A 21,363-nucleotide genomic window follows, 5' to 3' on the forward strand; every position below is an offset into this window, starting at 1 on the left:
GAGGAAAGCGTCGGACACGGGAAAACGGGAGGGTTCCTCTTGGAGGAACGGCGGGAGCAAGAGCGAGCGTGGCGCTACTTTTCCTGGCGGAGGAACATTTAGAAAAGTGTATCTGAGTCAATGAACTAGAGAAGGAGGGCGCTGATTGGCGGGTTCGTACCTGCAATGCGTCACTTCGGACATGCACAGTCTGGGCTAGAAGCGACGCCCTCCTACTGCACCGCCTGAGGGGCGGGGCTTAGAGCCTACAGTGGTTCCACGGCGGGCGGCGGAGCGGGGTTTTGGGGAGGTTGTGGCACAGGCAGAGCAGGGCCGGCTGGGCCCTCCGTGACTGCATTGCGGCTCGCTCCCCGCCTCCCCGCTGCAGTTGCTATGGCAGGCGGAGTCCCTGCCTTCCTTTCCCAGAGAGTCAGGCTGCAGCTGGTTGGGTGGGGTGTGCCAGGCTCACAGCTCTGGTCTCCCACACGGGCCTCGCCTAGGCATTGAACTTAGGTTGATCTAGATACCTCACTGTGCAACGTGCCATGCCCTGAGCAGTGTACTTAGGTCAACCTACATCACGCAGCCAGGCGTGGATTTACTGCGAGGGGAAGACCTCTTTAGGTCTGTAGAAAGTGTCTACACTGCAGTGTCATAACTGCAGCTGTGCTGGTGGTGGGAATTCCAGAGAGTGAGTCTTGCAGTTACTCCCTTCTTGTCCCCTTGAGATGAACAGAAACAGTGTCTAGGTGTTAGAAGCAGCATTTTAGACTCAGCTCTGGTTTGAGCATTGGCCTGCTAAACCTAGGGTTGTGAGTTCAATCCTGGAGGGAGCCACTTAGGAATGTGGGGCAAAAATCAGTACTTGATCCTGCTGGTGAAGGCAGGGGGCTGGACTCGATGACCTTTTGAGGTCCCTTCCAGTTCTAGGCGATAGGTATATCTCCAATTATTTCTTTTCTTTCTTTCTTTCATTATTCTTGATTCAAGCATACTCAAGCTTTTCACAACCATAAAGGCAAGAAACCTTTTTCCTAATGAAAAGGTTAGAGTCTGATGTGATCACATGACTCCAAGGGCTTGGGCTGTTGTAGTGACTGTGCTATCATTTGGCGGGGGAGTGTGGAGAAGGACACGCAAAGTTAGACACTACAGTAGTAAAAATGTGATGGATGGTATATATTAATGTTCCCACCTTGTCATAACGGCCAGTGCTGGTGAGAGAGTATGATTTTTAAAAAGTCTAGTATAGATACAACCCTGTGTGAACCAGAGAGTGGTTCGCAGTGTAGGCCAGAGGGGTTCTTCCACACAGAATACTCCAAAGAAGTTCTCTAATATGCACTGTGAAATAGGGACAGCCTCTTCCCATTGTGACCAAAAGGGGCCCTCTTATAATCTAGAGACTTCACCTACAAAGTCATTCAGAAAAAAGCATCCCAGAGAGTACCATTAACGTAAAATCCAGAGATTCTCCATTCACTGTATTCTAAATAGTCTCCCCCCACACAGAGTAACTAAAAGGGAGTCTCCCCTCAATGTTGTGCAGAAAAAAATGTATCCCACTCTATAAATCAGAGATTTCACCACTAGAAATAATGTGTGTAAATAATGGACTCCAGCTCTTCTCCCCTGTATTGTGAATGAGATTCTCTCTCTCTCATTCTCTCTTTTTCATGCACCCTGTGGCCTTGTGCTTAGGAATGATAACCTGGTAAATCTAAATTCAAATCTCAGCTTTTACAATGGTTCTCTCTGTAATTTTGGACAAGTCACTTGAGTCAAAGCTTTCAAACTTGGGTGTTAAAAGAAAGGCAGGTAAACCCATATTCACGTACTTCAGCAAACGGAACCCCTGAAAATCAGGTTGAGTATCTGTAGCTTCCACTGAAGCCAATAAGAATTGTGGGTGCTCTGCATCTCTGAAAAATCAAGCCACTTAATCAAGTTCTTAAATATGTAGCTAGTTGCCTAACTAGACACCCAAATTTGAAGTTGCTTGCTTAAGTTTAAAAACTTTGTTCTTAACCTCAAAGAAGGGAACGATATTGTGTATCTATATAGTTTCAGCCTGGGTATTGTGAGAATTTAATTAATATATATACTTTGTACATAGCTTATAAATGTATAGTATTATACAAATACTATTACTTTTATTATCCCTATTGTGTAACCCAAAGTGATTGCTTTTCATGTCTGTTAGCCTACTCACTATTTCAGTGTAAAGAGAATTTACCTACTCTCTATGATCTCTTTGGCTTATAAGCCCTGCTGTCCCCCTGGAAATGGGATTTACTTCAGAGGGGTCTTGGATGACCAACCTATCAACTAAAATTCTGTGACTTTTTCCCTCTGAACAATTAGAATAAATCCCTAGGCCTGCCAAATTCTCAGAACGAATGCTTCCTGTATGTTATATCTCTGTTCAGTTCACACAGCCACTTAGTCCCATTTTGGCTAGGTCCCGATGTAACAGAGTAGTTTCATGCTGTAAGTCATGTCTGTCTGCCAACAACCCCAAAGGGGTGCTGAGGGCAAGCCAGAACACTTTTAGAAGAGGGAAGGCTATGCCCAGTGATGAGCTGCCAAAATCTTAACAACCAGTTCCCTATAAAAAGTTCTGATTTAAGGGATGTGCCACAGTATGTATTTTTTGTACCAATAGGGTTACCATACGTCCGTATTTTCCCGGGAGGAATTTTTAAAATTTTAAATTCAAAAATTCCTCCCGGACAGAGATTTAAGAACAAAAAGCCTGACATGTCCAGGAGAATATGGATGTATGTTAACCCTACCTAAAGTTCTTTTTTAAAAAAGATGGGCCTGAACTAGAAATGAACTCTGTTTCACATGTATGGATCCCTGCCACTCCCTGGGGGTGTGCTAGGGTGACCAGATATCCTGATTTTATAGGGACAGTCCCGATTTTGGGGGTCTTTTTCTTATATAGGCTCGTATTACCCCCCACCCCCGTCCCGATTTTTCACACTTGCTCTCTGATCACCCTAGGGTGTGCACATGTGTGGGTCCCAGCTGCTCCCTGCCCCCCTCATTGAAGCAGGTGTGCAGGGTTACTGCCCTGGGAACTGCAGGGTACCAGTGGATGTGGGGCCGGCTGCAGACAGGGGCGTGGGGCAGGGCTAGCTGGAGGCAGGGGATGCGGGGCTGGCTGCGGTCAGGGCAGAGGGTGCGGAGCTGGCTGGAGACAGGCGGGTGCGGGGTTGGCTGGAGACGGGGGGTGCTGGCTGGAGGCAGAGGCTGGCTGCAGGCAGGGCAGGGGCGTGCGGGGCTGGCTGGAGATGGGGGGTGTGGGGCTGGCTGGCTTTGGGCAGGGCCGCAGAGGTGTGTGGCAGGGGTTGTCTGGAAACAGAGGAGTGCGGGGCTGGCTGGCTTTGGGCAAGGGGGTGAGGCAGGGGTAACTTGGCTGGAGACAGGGCAGGTGGTGCGGCAGGGGCTGGCTGCAGGCAGAGAGTGTGGGGCTGGCTGGAGACAGGGGCTGGCTGTGGGCAGGGTGGCAAGTACTCACAGGGAGAGCGACTTGGAGCAGCCCAAGCAGCGGGACGCAGCCCAGACCCAGCAGAGCAGCTGGGGACCCACCAGACAGCAGCGGTAGCCCCTGGGCCAGACGTCGAGAGAGCAGCAGCAGCAACAGGGCCCATGCTCAGGGTCAGGCGTGGCCCACATGGCTCCCACAGCGCCCCCAGTGGCCAGAGGAGGAATTACATCACTTCCCATCCGGAGCCCATCAAAGCCACAGTGCCCCCTTGTAGGGAAGCGGGTTAACAACTGGTTCTAAAACTGCTTCAAAATTTAACTGGTTTGCACGAACCAGTGCGAACCGGCTCCAGCTCACCACTGGCTATGCCCTTCCACTTTTTATCAGCCCTAAGGATGAGTGACGGGTGGAAGGGAGCTCTGTGGGAGCCAGGCCTCTGGGGAAGGGGGGTGCAGGGGCAGGGCCTCGGGTGGAAGGGGTGGCATGGGGGCAGGGTCTCAGGGAGAAGGGGTGGCATGGAGACAGGTTTGGGGGGAAGAGGCAGTGTGGGGGGTGGGGGCATGGTTCTGGTGCCAGTGGCCCCCCCACTATTAGGAAGCTTCCGCCGCTCCTGACACAGTTTGTCCCAATAGCTCACCTCCTGCTCTAGGGCTGGGAGGAAGATGGTGTCAAACTCACTCTATTTTTAAGCATGGTACTTGTCTAGTGTTTACATTTAAGACTGGAATGGACATGAGCACCTGCCCCCAACCCCACTATACCCCATCCCCCGATGCCCCACCCCGCCCCTTTCCACCCCCGATCTGCCCCTTCCCTGCCTCTTCCCACCCTTGCTTCTCCCCCCAACCGCCTCCAGACACTGCAAAACAGCTGATCTGTGGCAGGCGGCAGGCACTGGGAGGGAGGGGGAGGAGCTGATCAGCAGGGCCTGCCGGCGGACAGGAGGCACTGCCGGGGAGGGAGAGGCATTGATAGGGAGACTGCTGGTGGGTGCTTAGCCTATGCCGCTGCTCCCCACCTGCAGTTCCTTCTTGCCAGAACTCCGACAGAGTCATGGAATGGACATGAGCAACACATCTCAAAAAACAACCGTTACGAGAGTGCTTGCTCATGTCCATTCCATGTCAGGTGACTCACAAGCAGTGCCTCTGGAGGTGGGCAGGAGTTCATGGATGTGTTGATTGTAACACTGCTCTGCCAAAGCCAGCATCATCTCAGGCCTGCTGAGTGATGGCATAGTGGGTTGTGAACGTATTGACTAAGGATGTAAAATATTAAACGATTAAACGGTAAACATTAGTCTTACAGTTAACCCACCCTAACCATTAACTCCGGATCGGCCGGAGCAGCCCCAGCCCATATCCCTTTAATTGGTTAACCAGTTAAACTATATAAATTTAAATGGTTAACTATTAAAACACTATTTACATCCCTAGTATGGACGGATGACCACATTGCTGCTCTGCAGATATCCTGGATCTGGACATGTGCCAGGAAAGCTGCTGATGACGTCTGTGCTCTTGTTGAATGAACCGTCACTATCGGCGGAGGTGTAGCATTTGCCTGCTCATAGCAGGTATGTGATCCAGAGTGAAATTCTCTGGGATGACACTGGCAGTCCCTTCATCTTGTCAGCCACTGCAATGAAAAGTTGAGTAGACCCATTGAAGGATTTGGTTCACTTTAGGTAGAAAGCCAGGGTACATCTGATGCCAGGGTATGCAGACACCGCTCCTCATTGGAAATGAGAGGCTTTGGAAGGAACACTGGCAGGAAGATATCCTGATTGACATGGAACTGTGATACCATCTTTGGCAGGAAGGCTGGGTGAGGGCTCCAGCTGGACCTTGTTCTTGTAGAACTGTATAAGGGGGTTCCAAGGTTAGAGCCTTAATCTCGGAGACCGGTCTCACCAAAGTTATAGCTACAAGGAAGGCGACCTTCCACGACAGATGCAGGAGAGTGCAGGATGCCAGGGGCTTGAAGGGAGAGCCTAGAAAGAAGCAGGTTGAGGTCCCATTGGGGAATTGGATCATGGATCTGCGGGAAGAGTCTATCCAGGCCCTTAAGGAATCTAATCACCATTGCATGCGAGCAGACAGATCTGCAGACAGAAGGCTGATATGGCTAGCATGTTCACCTTGATCAAGGAGAGTGCCAGACCTTGGCGGTTTAGGTAAAGCAGGTATTCCAGGGTGGATTGTAGAAATGACTGAGCTGGGGAAAGAGTCCGTTCAGATGCCCAGCAGGTAAAGTACCTCCATTTAGCCAGTTAAGTAGCCCCGGTGGAGGGTTTTCTACTTTCCAATAGAACCTGTTGGACCTGTGTGCCTGGAAAAAGGCAAATATAGAGCCCATCTTTAAAAAAGGGAAGAAGGAGAATCCGGGGAATTATAGACCCATTAGCCTCACCTCAGTCCCTGGAAAAATCATGGAGCAGATCCTCAAGGAATCCATTTTGAAGCACTTGGAGGAGAGGAAGGTGATCAGGAACAGTCAACATGGATTCACCAAGAGCAAGTCATGCCTGACCAACCTGATTGTCTTCTATGATTAGATAACTGACTCTGTGGATATGGGCAAAGCGGTGGACATGATATACCTTGACTTTAGCCACAAGGAGTCCGGTGGCACCTTAAAGCTTTGACTTTAGCAAAGCTTTTGATATGGTCTCCTTGTCAGTATTCTTGCCAGCAAGTTAAAAAAATATGGATTGGATGAATGGACTATAAGGTGGATAGAAAGCTGGCTAGATCGTCAGTCTCAACGGTTAGTGATCAACAGCTCAATGTCTAGTTGGCAACCGGGTCTGTCCTGGGGCCAGTTTTGTTCAACATCTTCATTAATGATCTGGATGATGAGATGGATTGCATCCTCAGCAAGTTTGCGGATGACACTAAGCTGCGGGGGAGAGGTAGATACGCTGGAGGGTAGCGATAGGGTCCAGAGTGACCTAGACAAATTGGAGGATTGGGACAAAAGAAATCTCATGAGGTTCAACAAGGACAAGTTGCAGAGTCCTGCACTTAGGACAGAAGAATCCCATGCACTGCTACAGACTGGGGACCGACTGGCTTAGTGGCAGTTGTGCAGAAAAGGACCTGGGGATTAGTGGACGAGAATCTGGATATGAGTCAACAGTGTGCCCTTGTTGCCAAGAAGGCTAACGGCATATTGAGCTGCATTAGTAGGAGCATTGCCAGCAGATCGAGGGAAGTGATTATTCCCCTCTATTCGGCACTGGTGAGGCCACATCTGGAGTGTAGCGTCTGCTTTTGGGCCCCTAACTACAGAAAGGATGTGGACAAATTGGAGAGAGTCCAGTGGAGGGCAATGAAAATAATTAGGGGGCTGGGGCAAATGACTTACGAGGAGAGGCTGAGGGAACTAGGATTGTTTAGTCTGCAGAAGAGAAGAGTGAGGGAGGATTTGATAGCAGCCTACTTGAAAGGGGTTCCAAGGAAGATGGAGCTCAGCTGTTCTCAGTGGAGGCAGATGACAGAACAAGGAGCAATGGTCTCAAGTTGCAGTGTGGGAGGTCTAGGTTGGTGTAGCAGGGTAGTCACCCTGCTCCGGTCCTGAAGGGGTTAAACCAGCCCTGGGAGAGGGCTGCAGCTGCGAGCCAAAGGCTGGGCTGATTGGGGAAATAGCCTCAGCTGGGGCCACGCCCCATTCAGGCCCCAGCTGGCCTTATAAAAGGTTGTGGGCCAAGAGCTCAGGCAGAGTCTCTCTCTAGCTGTGGAGAGAGATGGGCCTGGCTGCCTGGGAGCTGAGCAGGGTACCTAGAGTGGAGCAGGGCTCGGGGAAGGCCAGAGGAGCTAGGGAGCTCCAGCCTAGAAACCCCCCAGGCTGCAGGCCTTGCTAAAGGCCAGAAAGGGTACTGGGGTTGCAGAGGTGCAGCCCAGGGCAGACAAAGGCAGCAGGTTGAACCCCCCCTTGTCAGTGATGAGTGGTTTACAGACTGCAGTCTGCCCCAGTGAGTGGGGACTAGATGGTGACTGGCAGTAGCCACTGAGGTGAGGTGAGGATAGGGGGTTCCCTGGGGAGGGGAGTCCCAAAGTGTGGGGACACTGCCAGGGGGCAGTACCCACAAGATAAAGGGGCATTGGGATCCAGAAGGGACATTGGCCATCAGAGGGTGTTCCTTGGGCAGAAGAGCTAATTCCCAGGATGACCAGCAGGAGGTCCTGTGCTGGTGAGTCGTCATACTGCTACAGTTGGATATTAGGAAAACTATTTCACTAGGAGGGTGGTGAAGTAGTGGAATGGGTTACCTAGGGAAGTGGGGGAACCTCCAATGTTTTTAAGGTCTGGCTTGAGTCATCCTGGTTGGGATGACTTAGTTGGGGTTCATAGAATGTCAGGGTTGGAAGGGACCTCAGGAGGTCATCTACCCCCTGCTCAAAGCAGAACCAATCCCCAAACAGATTTTTGCCCCAGATCCCTAAATGGCCCCCTCAAGGATTGAACTCACAACCTTAGGTTTAGCAGGCCAATGCTCACCAAGCTATCCCTCCCCCCTGCAGGGTTGGTCCTGCTTTGAGCAGGGGGTTGGATTAATGATCTCCTGAGGTCTCTTCCAACCCTAATCTTCTATGATTCTATGTGTGGAGCAGGCCTGCTCCTCAAGGCTTAGCCATGTAGCATCCATGCTGTCAGGTGCAGGGAGGTGAGGTTCAGGTGTAACAGCTATCTGTGGTCCTGCAAGAGCAGGTCTGGGCGGTTTGGGCACGTCTGTGGGGTTGTCACCACTAAGTCCATGAGCATGCCGAACTGATGCTGGCGAGGGGGCCATGGTGGAGCTATCACAATGACTTGTGCATGTTCCCTCTTGAACTTTGGGGGTGTCTTATGAATGAAGGGGATTGGTGGAAAGGCATACATGAGGTAGCTTCCCCATTACAGGAGACAGGCATCTGAAAGTGAGCCTTTGTTGAGGCCGTGTAGAGAACAAAACCGGTGACACTTTCTGTTTTGTTTGGTAGTGAACAGGTCCACCTGGGGTGTCCCCCACTTCTGGAAGATGATCTGAGCAACCTCTGGATGGCGGGACCACTTGTGGCAAGAGAAGAAAGACTTGCTGAGGTGATCTACTGAAGTATTTCAGACTGCTAGAATGTGTGCGGCTTCCAGATGCAGGGCATGCTGGGTAAAGAAGTCCCACAGGTGAAGGACTTCTTGACAGAGGGCTGGCGACTATGCTCCCCCCTGTTTGTTGACATAAAACATTGATGCTGTGTTGTCCATCAATATCTGTCCCTCTTTTCCAGATAACTGGGGAAGGAACACTTCACATGCCAGGTGGATGGCCCTGAGTTCTCTGATGTTTATATGTAACAACAGCTCCTCTTGGGACCACAGGCCCTGGGTCCTGAGGTACCAATGTGATCTCTGCATCCCAAGTCTGAGGCATCCAACACCAAGAACACCATAGGTCATGGAGCTCAAACTGAACCCCTTTTGTTATATAGTGCAGGTTCAACCAGCATGCTAGGGAGGTAAGAATTTGCAGTAGGATTGTTATGGGTCTTGTCCAAGTGATGCCTGGCTGGGAAGTAAACTGATGTGGTCTGAGATGCAGTCTTGCATGCTGAACTACATAGGTGCACGTGCCATGTACTCTAGCAGTCTGAGACATACTTGGGCTGTGGTGAGCGGAGACTCGGGCAATCAGATCTGACGTTGCCCGGAATATGTCAGGAAAGCTCTGACTCGAGTAGAGTCGAGGATTGCTCTGATAAACTCTATCCTCTGTACCAGGATCAGTATTGATTTTTGTTCATTTATCAACAGACCCAGTGCATGGCAGGTGGCTTGCACTACCGCGATGCTATGTTGAACTTGTGCCTTCGAGTGACCCTTGATGAGCCAATCGTCGAGGTACGGGTAGATCTGAATACCGTGATGCCTGAGGTAAGCTGCCATACGTTTTGTAAACGCTCTTGTTGCTGTTGTTAGGCCAAAAAAGGAAGTACTGCAAACTGGTAGTAAGTCCTTCCAACCACAAACCTCAGGAATCTTCTGTGTCCAGATAGAAATGTGGAAATATGCATCCTTTAAGTTGAGGGCAGTATACCAGTCTCCAGGATCCAGGTAGGGGATGATGCAGGCCAGAGAGACCATGCGGAACTTCAACTTCTTGAGATATTTGAGGCCTTGCAAGTCGAGGATGGGTCATAGACCCCCTTTGGCCTTCGGTATGAGGAAGTAACAGGAGTAAAAACCTTTCCCCCTCAGTTCTTTGGGAACTTCCTCCATGGCCCCTACCTGTAGAAGGTCTTGTACTTCCTGAGTGAGCCGTTGCTCGTGAGAAGGGTCCCTGAAGAGGGACGGGGCTGGGAAGGAGGGACAGAAATTAATTGGAGGGTATATCTCACTGCTATTGTGCTGAGCACCCACTGGTTTGATGTTATAGTGGCCCAGGCAGGGAGGTAGGGCAACAGACAGTCTGAAAATAAAAGGGAGGTTGGATCCTGGCTGAAGACTGGGAAGTCGCCCTCAAGCACACCTTCAAAATGCCTGCTTATTTCCCAGGGAGTGATGGCTAGAGCCCGACTGAGTCAAAGCGACTGGATATTGACCCTGGAGGCACTTCAAGCCCCTGCCCTTCCTTTTATAGGACTTGGCCCTGGATTGGTCCCCATATCTTTGAGGCTGTTGAGACCTGAAGCACTTCCTTGAGGCTGCAGGGTCATAAAGGCCCAGGGAGAACAGAGTGGCCCTAGAATCTTTTAGTCCATGCAGCCCACTGTCAGTTTGATCTGGAAATAGGGCTGTTCCTTCGAAGGGGAGGTCCTGGATGGACTGCTGGACCACCATGGCCTGGCCAGAGGACTGCAGCCGCAATGCCCACCTTATGGATATGGCCAACGCCATTGTTCTAGCCACCTAATCAGCTGCATCAGCTAGCCTAACTATGTAGTGTAGACCAGCCCTTAGTGATGGTCCATTCTGCTTTTAATTTCGGTTTTGTTCAGCATTTCCTGCTCTAAACAGCTTGAAGCCAACCTGCAACAACGGCACTACTGTGGTTGATGAGCATACTTGGCTTATGTCAACCTAATTATGTCAGTGTCTATACTACAGCCTTCCTACTACCAATGTAAGTGCCCTACTACACTGACATACTAACTCCACCTCCACGAGCAGCATAAGGCTTATGTTGGTGTAGTTGGGGCGAGCTGTGAAATTGACAAGAAAGCCCCCGCTTTCCTGGGGAGAGAAGCCTGAGGGGCTTGACCCTGCTCTCAGCTGGGAGCCAGGCAGCTTTGTCAATTTCACAGTTGGGTGAGCTGCCTGGCTCCCTGCAGGGAGACTGAGAAGCTATGGCAGCTGGCCCCCGCTCCCCAGTGGTGAGAAGCCCTGGGTGGCTTCTCCCTACTCCTTGCAGGGAATGAGGGGGGGTGAGAAGCCACGGGCAGCTTCCCCCCACTCCTGGTGGGGAATGGGGAGCAGAGGGAGCCCGTGGGGCAGCCAGGCTCCTGGCAGGGAGCTAGCTGCCAGTGGATCTGAGACATGGGGCTCTCAGCTCTTACACTGTCCCTCTTAGGTTGGTGAAAGCACTCTTAGTGAGGATGCGAACCACCGACTCAAGCAGGATAGTGTGGACATGCACCACTAGAGCAATTACTGCAGTGACTGTAAGTCAACCTAATATAGATCAACTTAGGTTTGCAGTGTAGACATACTCTTATTGTCCAATAGTAAAACTACCTTTTAGCTAGTTTGGAGATCTAGGCAAATAATGATTGATGAAGAATTTGACTATTTTCCTTTTTGGAGGCGAGAGAGGGCCAAAAAAAAAAAGAAAAGCTTTTCTTCAAATTTGTGAGGAGCATTGGTTTTGGTTGCCTTGCATGTGCAACCTCTTTATTCTAGCATTTGGAAAATATAGCTATTTCTTTTCTCCTAATGTAAATCAAAAAAGATCAGAATAATAGTTCATTCCTAACAAAGGTTATAGGTTGAGGCAAAATAAGGCTTGGGACAGAATTATTGTTGCAACCTGAACTACGGCATAGTGACAAATGCCTCAATAATAAAAATACAGTATATGTAATGTTTTCCTTTACTTCTTTTGCAGGGATTAAAATCTCACAAAATATTTTGTACAGTTCACATGACAGGCAGAGGAGTACAGGACCAATTTACTGGGGGCAGGGGGAAATAGGTTTGATTAAAATTGGTGCAATGTGACGCACTGATGCTTGAGCATGATGGTGCAAAAGATTAATTTTTTTAATAATTGCGTGGGGTGCAGTGTAGTTACTACAGAAAGAACCTGTACCGACTATATATATTGCCTGTGTGCCTTTTTCTCCTAAACTGTTGCCTGCTCCACTGAGAAATTTAAACCTCCATCTTTTTTTTTTCTAGTCTTATGCTCTAAAGACATATACTATAAGTGGGGTTTTTTAAGTATTGAAAAAGTCCTGTTCTAGAACATTCTGAACTGAGAAAGCCAGAACTAAGAAAAGGGCTGTGTGGGGGGTCCCAATTCTGTAAGCACCTGCTTAACTTTACTCATGTGACCTGTTCCAATAAAGTCAATTGGACTACTCATGTACTTAAAGTTAAGCATGTTCATAAGTGTTTGTAGGCTCAAGACCTTAGTGGTTGAATCATTATATGAGAGAGAGAGTAATGTAGCTAATTTCTTTTGATTAACTATAAAAAGTAGTAGTGTGTGACCAAGCAAAATTCCCCCCAAACCACTAAAAAAAGATCGGTGAAATCATGGGTGGCATGGAATGGAGACTGGGGAAGGCTAAGTCTCCCCAAACCTGTTGCTGCCGGTAGGAGGGGCAGTGGTGGATTTGGGGCCCCTGGAAAAATCTCCCCCCGCCATGGCCCTGGGGCTGTAGGAGCTCTTGCTCCCCATTACGGTCCTGGGGCCATGGTGGGGGCACAGAGCTTTTCCATCTTGGAGCTGCAGCAGGGGGCATGGTGGGGGGGAAGAGGAGCAAGTGGGGGTGGGGCCTCAGGGGAAGAGGCGGAGTGGGGGCAGGGTCATGGGGGAGGGGCAGAATGGGCTGGCTCCACGGACAGGGCCTCGGGTGGAAGGGTCAGAACGGTGGAGGGGCTCTGGGCTCAGAGTTCCAGCCAGGGCTGAGAGCTCCACCGCAGTTCTGGCCGAGGCTGAGAGTTTGACCCTAGCCAGCGCAAAATTGGGTGACTGGGCAACAAAATGACAGATGAAATTCAGTGTTGATAAATGCAAAGTAGTGCACATTAGAAAACATAATCCCAATGATGCATACAAAATGATGGGATATCTTCGGACAACTAACAGAAGTTTCCAGATCACAGGCCCTGGTTCTCATGGGGGACTTCAATCACCCTGACATCTGCTGGGAGAGCAATACAGCAGTGCACAGAGAATCCAGGAAGTTTTTGGAGAGTGTTGGGGACAACTTCCTGGTGCAAGTGCTGGAGGAACCAACTAGGGGCTGTGTTTCTCTTGACCTGCTGCTCACAAACAGAGAAGAATAGGTAGGGGAAGTAGAAGTGGGTGGAGACCTGGGCAGCAGTGACTATGAGATGGTCGAGTTCAGGATCCTGAGAAAAGGAAGAAAGCAGAGCAGCAGAATATGGACCTTGGGTTTCAGAGAAGCAGACTTTGATTCCCTCAGGGAGCCAATGGGCAGGATTCCTTGGGAGGCTAATATGAGGGGGAAAGGAGTCCAGGAGAGCTGGCTGTATTTTAAAGAATCCTTATTGAGGTTGCAGGAACAAACCATCCCGATGTGCAGAAAGAATAGCAAATATGGCTTAACAGAGAAATCTTTGGCGAGCTTAAACACAAAAAGGAAGCTTACAAGAGTGGAAATTCGGACAGATGACTAGGCAGGAGTATAAAAACACACCTTTCAAGATCTATGGGTCCTATACATGTCATATGATGTACCTCATCCAGAGCACTAAATATTCCAATAACAACTATGTGGGTGAAATGAGACAATCACTGCGCTCTCGAATGAACTCACACAGAAAAATGATAAAGGACAAAAACACCAGATCACCTGTGGGTGAACACTTTTCACAAAGGGATCACTCTATATTTGATTTCTCAGTCCTCGTTCTCAAAGGCAACCTGCACAAAAGATGAGCCTGGGAGCTTAAATTCATAACTTTGCTAGACACTAAAAATCATGGACTGAACAGAGACACTGGATTTATGTAAAAGCAGCAAAGAGTCCTGTGGCACCTTATAGACTAACAGACATATTGGAGTATGAGCTTTCGTGGGTGAATACCCACTTTGGACAACTAACAGAAGTTTCCAGATCACAGGCCCTGGTTCTCATGGGGGACTTCAGTCACCCTGACATCTGCTGGGAGAGCAATACAGCAGTGCACAGAGAATCCACGAAGCTTTCACCCACGAAAGCTCATGCTCCAATACGTCTGTTAGGGTATGTCTACACTACAAGACTATTTCGAATCAACTTAAGTCGAATTTGTGGAATCGACCTTATGAAGTCGAATTTGTGTATCCACACTAAAAACACTAATTTGACTGTGTGAGTCCACAGTAACGGGGCCAGCGTCGAATTTGGAAGCGGTGCACTGTGGGAAGCTATCCCACAGTTCCCGCACTCCCCGCTGCCCATTGGAATTCTGGGATTTCCCCCCAATGCATGCTGGGGGGAAAAATGTGTCGAGGGTGGTTTTGGGTAACTGTCATCATTGAACCGTCAATCACGCCCTCCCTCCCTCCCCGAAAGCGCCTGCGGGCAATCTGTTCGTGCACTTTTCTGCTCAGTGACAGCGTGGGCGCCACAGCACTGCGAGCACGGAGCCCCGCTGCAGTTATGGCCGTTGTCAACTCCTCGCACTTTATCGTCCACCTCTTCCACAGTCAGCTGCTGAGAAATCGGGCTAATTTTCAATGGTGCTGCGAGCACTGGTGGACCATGGGGGACGTTTTACCAACATCAACGTCGGATGGCCGGACAAGGTTCATGACGCGCGTGTTTTCAGGAAATCTCGTCTGTTTAGACGCCTGCAGGAAGGTAGTTTCTTCCCGGACCACAAAATAACTCTTGGGGATGTGCAGATGCCTATAGTGATCCTCGGGGACCCAGCCTACCCGCTAATGCCCTGGCTCGTGAAGCTGTGTGCAGGCGCCTTGCACAGCGACAAGCAACTCTTCAAGTACCAGCGAGCAGCGTGACCTGTGACTGTTCAGTTTCTTTACAGAGAAGCTGAACCTGCCCCTGTTTCTTTACCAAGTTACTGTTGACTAGCATCTGCAGTTACATACCCCGTCCACCCCGCTTCCCCCACTTCCAACACACGTTTAAAAATAAAACAGATGGTCCACTGTGACTTTACAAAGGTTTCTTTATTGATGACTTTGCGTTAAAGGGTTGAAACTGGCACGCAGACTGTGCTGGGTAGGGTGTGCGGTGATGTAAAGACCGCCTCTAAACTCGAGGAATGACAGGCTCCTGCTCCCAGAGCGGTCCGCAGTGCCGGACTGGTTGTTTCAACGGAGCCTGCCATCCCTCCTTTTTGGGACTCTGTGTGCGGGGGCTATGTGGCCTTGCGGCGGGGGAGGACGGATACAGATTCCTCTGCTGCGTGGCTCTGTGGTCCAGGACAGGGACCGTTGCATGAGATCTGTAACCCCCCTCCCCCGCTACAAAGTCACGTACCCCACCCACACAGAACCTGCAAACCACCTCCCATACCAACCAGGGTGCCTACTGACTGCACTGTGTGTGTGACCTGCTGCTGATCCTGCCCCCGTCTCTGTACCCTGCTAAAGGTGATTGTCCTATGCAATACCCTACCCCCGTCCCCACCCACCCCATAAAACCCAGCGGTGGGTAAAAAAGCCATTGGGGAACCGTAATTAACAGCAAAGTATTTTTAATAATTAACCAGACAGTCAGGGGATGAAACTGGGATTGGGGCTACGGTGAGTCAGGAAGGGAAGGAATTCTCAAAAATTAGGGTATGAGAGCTTTTGGGTACTTGAGCACTCTGCTGGGGTGCAGTGACAGTTTTCACGGCCCCTGGCGCCACTCCTTCTGGTTACTTTGGGTGACGGGAGGTATGGGACTTTGTGGCGGGGGAGGGCGGTTGCAGATACACTGCGGGGGGGCTCTGTCCTCCTGGCTGCGGTCCTGCAGAACATCCACAAGGCGCCGGAGCGTGTCCGTTTGCTCCCTCATTAGTCCAAGCAGCGTTTGAGTCGCCTGCTTGTCTTCCTCACGCCACCTCTCCTCCCGTTCGCTGTGTGAGTGCTGCTGCTGAGAGAGGGTCTCCCTCCACTGGCTCTGCTGGTCCGCCTCGGCTCGGGAGCACCCCATAACTTCAGCGATCATCTCGTCCCGTGTCTTTCTCTTTTGCCGCCTAATCTTTGCCAGCCTCTGTGAGGGGGATGCTGTGGCAGGTCTGGAGACAGTCGAAGCTGTGTGATGGGAAAGAGGGAGTGAATTCCTTGCAAAGATACATTTCTGCGAACAATGAACACAGTCTAGTCTGTGTCTGTGAACAACACCATGCACAGCACCTATCTTGTCCGCACTCCTGCAGCAGGCAATCCAGAAAGCATAAACTCTGCCCCTGTTCTACCCCATTGCAGTGTCCCCCGACCCTTGCACTTCTGGGTTGAGATCCCAGTGCCTGATGGTGCAAATTTCATTGTCGCGGGTGGTTCTGGGTAAATGTAGTCAGTCATTCCTTCCTCCGGGAAAGCAATGCCAGACAATCATTTCAAGCCCGTTTTCCCTGGATTGCCCTGGCATACGCCATAGCGTGGCAACCATGGAGCCTGTTTTGCCTTTTGTCACTGTCACCGTATGTGTACTAGATGCCGCGGACAGAGGCGATTCATCAGCGCTACACAGCAGCATTCATTTGCTTTTGCATGACAGCAGAGATGGTTGTCAGCCATACTGCACCATCAACCACGCCAATGTAAATTGGCAAGGTGATGATGGGTAGCTGTCCTATTGCACTACACCTTCTGCTGCTGTCATAAGTGCCCCTGGCCGAGATCGGCTGGGGGCGCAAAAGACAAAACTGGGAATGACTCCCCGAGTCAATCCCTCCTTTATGGTATCTAAAAATAGAAAAAGTCCCGCCTAGAATATGGGGCAACTGTACTAGGGTTTTAGTGTATCAGAGAACTACAGAGCACAGCCGCTCTGTGTCAGATCCCACAGGAATGACGAGCTGCGTGCCATTCACAGGGGGTGCCCCTGCAACAACCCTACCTCTTGCTTCCCTCCTCCTCCAGCCTTCCTGGGCTACCGTTGTAGTGTCCCCCCATTTGTATGCTGAAGTAATAAGGAATGCAGGAATAAGAAACAGTGACTTGTTAGGGAAATGAAATGAGGGTAAGGCAGCCTCCAGCTGCTATGATAGTCTAGGCATTACAGAATCTTTTCTTTACACATGAAGGGCGGGGGCTGATGGAGCTCAGCCCCCTGTTGCTATGATGAAGACGGTTAGCAGGCCGTCTACTTATGGGCTGATGATGAGGACAGGTAGCAGTCCTATTGCACTACATCATCTACCGCAAGGCTGATGATGAGGACGGGTACCAGTCGTTTTGCACCATCAGTCACCCATGAGGTGGGGGAGGGGTGGCGAGGATGCTACCAGCAGCATTCAGTACACATAGGGTGACATTTACAAGAGTCAAGAGACGATTTCTTTCCCTTTTCCTTCTGGGGGTGGGGGGACTGTACATTGACGAGCTATGCCCTGAACCACCGCAGACCCTGTGTTTGACCCTAGAAGCATTTGAAGCTCAGCCAAGAATGCAAATGATTTTCGGACACAGCGGGAACTGTGGGATAGCTTGCGTCCTCATTCCCCCCACTCCCTCCATGAGTGTCCATTTGATTCTTTGGCTTCCCATTACGCTTGTCACGCAGCAGCGTGCTGACTCTCTGCTACGCCGTCTGTCCGGAGATTTTTTTAAAATACTTTGGACCGGGCGTAACATTACGGTAATTTTCCTAATTAGATGCAGGAGTCGCCAAGTGAGATCGCCCTGAGGAGGGTCACTGAAGGAGATAGAGAGCGCATGCTGCGTGAAAGCTAGCACAAACCAGGGGCCTATGCAGCCGTGCTCGGGGAGGCAATGCTCCCTGAGTACCTCATGAAAGCCTGGCACGGAAAGGTGTGCTACCACGGAGCACCCAATAGAGCAGCTCTCCCCAGGAACCTCCTGCGGAGGCTTTTCGATTACCTCTAGGAGAGCTTCGTGGAGATCTCCCAGGAGGATTTCTGATTTATCCCCATATATATAGAGACCTCCTTTTCACATACTTCAGATTCCTGTTATATTAAGAATAAAAGTTTACATGTTTAAAGCACTTACCGACTGCTCCTTCCCCTGATTCAGGGTCCGGTTTAACGGCCGGGGAGGGTTGGTAGGGGCTCTCCGTGAGGGTGAGGAAGAGATCCTGGCTGTCAGGGAAACCAGCGTTGTAAGCGCTGTCGCCTGCCTCGTCCTCCACAAACCCTTCCTCATCTTCCCCGTCCGCGAACATCGCCGAGGAACTGGCCGTCGACACTGTCCCATAGTCAGAGTCCATGGTCACTGGTGGGGCAGTGGTGGCAGGCTCCATAGCATCCGTTTGCCGCTTTGATTTTTTGGTAGCCTTGTCTGGGGTCCTTGATTTTCACGCGGCGCTGCGTTGCATCCCGGCTGTATCCTCTGTCTCTCATGGCTTTGGAGACCTTCTTGTAGGTCTTTGCATTCCGTTTTTTGGAGCGCAGCTCCGAAAGCACAGACTCCTCGCCCCACACACCGATCAGATCCAAGACTTCCCGGTCAGTCTATGCTGGGGCCCTCTTTCTATTCAGAGATTACATGAACTCCTCTGCTGGAGAGCTCTGCATTGCTGCCGGTGCTGCTGAGCTCGCCCCGATGTCCAACCACGAAATGAGATTCTAACTGTCCAGACAGGAAAAGGAATTCAAATTTTCCCGGGACTTTTCCTGTGTGGCTGGTCAGAGCATCCGAGCTCGGACTGCTGTCCAGAGCGTCAACAGAGTGGTGCAGTGTGGGATAGCTCCCGGAGCTACTAAGTTCGATTTGCATCCACACCTAGCCTAATTCGACATAGCCATGTCGAATTTAGCGCTACTCCCCTCGTCGGGGTGGAGTACCGAATTCGAACTAAAGAGCCCTCTAGGTCGAATTAAATGGCTTCCTGGTGTGGACGGGTGCGCGGTTAATTCGAATTAATGCTGCTAAATTCGAATTAAAGTCCTAGTGTAGACCAGGCCTTAGTCTATAAGGTGCCACAGGACTCTTTGCTGCTTTTACAGATCCAGACTAACACGGCTACTCCTCTGATACTGGATTTATGGCTTATTATGACAATCTATAACACATTAACAATCTCCACCCCCTCTGCAGATTTTTTTCTCTCCCCTTCCCCCCCTATGATTGGAGAGGTGTTAACTAGCTACGAATGGTCCCTTGAAATATGTATTAACTACTTATGCTAAACAATCTGTTCTACCTTGTATTTAGCTGTGACACTGACTACATTTCCCAGACTTGAAGAAGAGCTCTGTGTAGCTCAAAATCATCGGCTGTGTCTACATTGCCACTTTCAGTGCAAAAACTTGAGTGTTCAGAGGTGTGAAAAAACATACCCCTGATCGACAAAAGTTTTAGCTCTGAAAAGCACCAATATAGACAGCACTTTATCCCCAGGAGCTGCGCTCCTGGCGATAAAGCTACTACTGCTCATTTGTTGTTTTTTATCGCTGGGAGAGTTCTCCCCAGGTGATAAAGCGTGACTACACTGCCCATGTCACAGTGCTGCTGTGACCGCGCTGTAATGTGGGCAGTGTAGACATACCCTCTCTCACCAACAGAAGTTGGTCCAATAAAAGATGTTACCAACCTCACCTTGTCTCTCTTTTCTGAAATTGTTGCTCAGCAGTGACCCCTCTGGTCAGCTAACGTGGAGAGCTGTCAGTCGTCTACACTACGAAATTAGGTCGAATTTATAGAAGTCGATTTTTTAGAAAGCGATTTTATACAGTCAATTGTGCGTGTCCCCACTAAGTGCATTATGTCGGCGGAGTACGTCCACAGTACCATGGCTAGCGTTGACTTCCGGAGCGTTGCACTGTGGATAGCTATCCCACAGTTCCTGCGGTCTCTGACGCCCATTGGAATTCTGGGTTGAGCTCGCATTGCCTGATGGGGCAAAAACATTGTTGCAGATGGTTTTGGGTACATGTCATCAGTCGCCCCTCCCTCCATGAAAGCAATGGCAGACAATCGTTTTGCACCTTTTTTCCGTGCGGGCGCCATATTGCTTTCAGCAGACGGTGCAGTAGGACTGCTAACTGTCGTCATCGAATGACCACTTCTGCTGCCACTCTCTTCTCCTGCTCTGGCTGCAGATGGAGCAATAAGTTGGAAAAACTGGCATTCCAACCACCGCTTCCACTGCCACTCTGCTCTCCTGTTTCGATCGATAGCGAATTTCTCCATGTTGGCTGTCATGGGCGCCCGATTCCACTGCAACTCTGCTCTCCTGCTCTCATGAATCCACCTCGCAGGTCCTCTCATCATTTGCTATAAATATCTATATAAATATCCAGAGGTCCCTTCTCCGCATTCAAGGTCCAGGAACCCGCCTTGGGAGGATTGGGAGGGTATTGGCTTCAGGGTGATAAACAGTTCCTGGCTGTTGGGGGAACGGTTTCTCCGCTTGCTTGCTGTGCACTATCTTCAATCTCCTCCTCTTCATCATCATCCTCGTCCCCCAAATCCTCATCCCTGTTGTGTGAGACTCCCCCCTTGCAGGAGTCTACGAACAGGGGTGAGGTAGTGGTGGGGGCACCTCCTAGAATTGCATGCAGCTCATTATAGAAGTGGCATGTCTGGTGGTCTGACCCGGAGTGGCTGTTTGCCTCTCTTGTTTTTTGATAGGCTTGCCTCAGCTCCTTAAGTTTCACACGGCACTGCTTCGGGTCCCTGTTATGGCCTCTGTCCTTCATGCCCTTAGAGATTTTTTCAAATATTTTGGCATTTCATCTTTTGGAATGGAGTTCGGATAGCACGGATTCGTCTCCCCATACAGCAATCAGATCCAGTACCTCCCGGTCCATGCAGGAGCTCTTTTGCAATTCTGGCACTCCATGGTCACCTCTGCTGATGAGATCTGCATGGTCACCTGTGCTGATCAGCTTGCCACGCTGACCAAACAGGAAATGAAATTCAGAAGTTCCCGGGGCTTTTCCTGTTTACCTGGCCAGTGCGTCTGAGTTGAAAGTGCTGTCCGGAGCGGTCACAATGGAGCACTCTGGGATAGCTCCCGGAAGCCAATACTGTCGAATTGTGTCCACACTACCCCAAATTCGACCCGGGCAATGTTGATTTCAGCACTAATCCCCTCGTCGGGGAGGAGAACAGAAATCGATTTTAACCGCCCTTTAAGTCAACAAAAATGGCATTGTCGTGTGGACGGGTGCAGGGTTAAATCGATCTAAGGCTGCTAAATTTGACCTAAACTCGTAGTGTAGACCAGGGCTAAGTGGCAACATTGATTGAACCTGAATGAAGTCCTATCCCATCCATTGATTTGTGCCTGGAAAAACAGTAATTTAGATATTGCTGGAGGCAGGACTTAAATTCTCATAGATTATTTCCCAGAGCCCCCACCCACACACTCCCCAAATGCTATAAAAACTCCAGGGCCTAGAAGGGGCACTTGGGGCGCCAGGCTTCAGTTGCTGGGCTGCAGGGAGGAGCTCAGAGCTTCTGCCCTGTGGTGGGGCGGTGGGGTTAGGGGCAGAGCTGCAGGGAGGAGGGTCTTGGGGCTTTAGCCCAGCAGGAGGGGTCACCAGAGCTTCGGTCCCATGGGAGTACACCAAGGCTTGAGGCTTCAGCC

At 50.3% G+C, this 21,363-nt stretch overlaps 1 long non-coding RNA gene across 5 annotated transcripts in view; it reads left to right on the plus strand.

Annotated features, from left to right (window-relative positions):
• LOC120400753 overlaps positions 1-21,363 on the plus strand; it is a 47,032-nt gene that overhangs the window by 913 nt on the left and 24,756 nt on the right. Inside the window, exons 2-5 of one of the 5 annotated variants that reach the window (XR_005596042.1) lie at positions 4,912-5,051; positions 8,461-8,560; positions 8,746-8,973; positions 9,269-9,388. This is a non-coding gene — a long non-coding RNA (uncharacterized LOC120400753). Of the gene's footprint in view, positions 1-190; positions 671-4,911; positions 5,052-6,658; positions 6,719-8,460; positions 8,561-8,745; positions 8,974-9,268; positions 9,389-21,363 lie in introns of those variants that run through there. The other 4 variants (XR_005596046.1, XR_005596044.1, XR_005596045.1 and 1 more) reach the window with 4 other exon arrangements.

This window comes from Mauremys reevesii, linkage group 3 (assembly GCF_016161935.1).
Source record: "Mauremys reevesii isolate NIE-2019 linkage group 3, ASM1616193v1, whole genome shotgun sequence".
Classification (NCBI taxonomy): Eukaryota; Metazoa; Chordata; order Testudines; family Geoemydidae; genus Mauremys; species Mauremys reevesii.